The following is a 2,273-nucleotide window of genomic DNA, read 5'->3' on the forward strand; positions in this document are numbered from 1 at the left end:
TTGATATATTATCTGTTACACAACCACAATGAAAATCCTAGTTTGTTGGACCCTTTAATTAGTTTCCCATCTCCCTATGGATAAGACACCCCAAAGCTATACTAAAATCACCGCGTTACACTTTGGGCGTAATCAATATACAAATTCAATTTTTCCCATTTTTAAATCAATATCCCTAACCAACAATACTTGGGTGTCCTTGATTTTATATCTAATATCCCGTAATCAAACAATATCGTAAACAAGTAATAAAGTGGACGTGAGTTCAAATATCGATCCCATGAGGATTAAATATCTAATTTGGTTTCAATTAACCTAACTCTAATATAATATTAAAAAAATTGTAAATGGATTATTTTATATTAACAACCTTAAATAGTGTAATTAATAAACTAACTAAATGATAGGGAATCAGTTATGAATATTAAGTAATTTGTAAGCACTTGGATTCCGAATCCCCCTATATTATTCCACTTTGATATCAATACCAAAAATTTAACTAGTCATTTGAACTTGAAGATTAATCTATATTGTTCAAAAAAATTTTCTAAGTAGAATAAAACTTATCCTCGCAGCTAAGCTAGTAATATCCCTATCACGTATATGAATATATGAAGATGCATTAAATTATAAAACATTAATGAGATTACACAAATTATAGACTATTAGGTTTAAATTGTATTAGATATTAATGATTATTATAAAAGAGTTGTAAAAGTCAATGAGTCTTTTGGAATGTTGTATTGATGAATTAAGAGTCTTTAGATTCGAGTTTCAAATATAGAGAAAGAATTGTTCGAATTATGCTATTCTGTCGCTAAGCGGATGCTCTTGCATCCAAAACAAAATCATTATCCCCTACCTAACGCTCAATTGTCGCTAGAGTGACGCACTTGGCATTTGAGCAACTGTGTTTTTTGAGAAACCCTAGTTTGCGATTTTCAAGAGTTCTATCTTTTCATACTATCCCAATAGATCTCTACTATAAATATGAGTCCCACTTTGTGAAAACAGAGGTTGATCATTATTTTTTACATTCATAACATTATTTGGAGATCAACCAATAATTCTACATCTTGATATCAATCAACCAAAACTTGGAAAAAAAAACATCAAAATTATATAATCCAAAATACTAACTTTTAATATAATCAGGAACGTACTTTCTCAATAGACTTTAGAGGCTATTGAAGATTAAGGGGAGATTGGATTAGGAGCATAGAAAGAGTACAAGTATAAGGCGTTCTTGGTGATCCATAGAAGATAGATAATTCCAGAAGATCAGAAACAAGTGTGAGTGAAGCACGTTCCAGTGATATTAGAGATTGCAAGAATTAGATCAACAAGTCTAGTGGGTTTTCTAGGATGATCCTATTGTAAGTTTTTATTCTCTATATTGGAAGTCATTATCTTGCTCCCGGAGTTTTTTTGGTAGTAACTACACCTATTGAAAAATTAGAAACAGAGCCTTCTGGAAATTGATGGATGAGCATAGTGAATGGTTGGACTACCCCTTCTAGCACCGTTAATAGTGTTGTCATCCCCATTCCTATAGCTAATTGGTCAAAAACTAATTTAGGTGAGTGTAACTAAAATAGTAAGGAATTACAAGCCTTATTTATGGCTATGTTACCAAAAGAATTTAAGCATGTGCTATGTTTGAGGTTACTAAAGAGGTTTGTGATCTTTTACAGACTATGCATGAGGGAATTCAGGCCGTTAAGGACTTTAAATCACAGATGTTGACCACCAGGTTTGAAGAAATTAGGATAAAGTATGATGAGACATTCTATAACTTCTATACGAGTTTAAATGACATAGTTAATTCTAACTTCAACCTAGGTGAGAGAATTCCTAAACCTAAGATTGTCAGAAAAATCTTTAGATCCTTACCCGAAAGATTAAGGCCTAACATCACAACTATTAAAAAGATCAAAAATTTAGATACAATTAAGATTATGAATTAGTTGGATCTTTCCAAACTTCTGAACTCACCATATCTTGACCTAAGAAGAACAAGTCTATAGTCTTGAACACTATTAGGGAAGAAGAGTACGACTTTACTAATACAAAGGTCATTAATGATGAGAAGATAGCTTATTTCACTAAAAAAAATTGAAAAATTTTTAGAAATAAGAAGAAGTCTCAAGCGAGACTATAGAGGTGCTTCCAGAAAGTCTAAAAGAAATTTTGATCTGTAAGACGTCACAAGGGTCAAGATTTTGGCCACTATAGGAATGAGTGCCCTAATAGTAAGAAAAATCAAGGTAAAG

The sequence above is a fragment of the Olea europaea genome, chromosome 5 (genome assembly GCF_002742605.1).
Source record: "Olea europaea var. sylvestris chromosome 5, O_europaea_v1, whole genome shotgun sequence".
NCBI lineage: Eukaryota > Viridiplantae > Streptophyta > Magnoliopsida > Lamiales > Oleaceae > Olea > Olea europaea.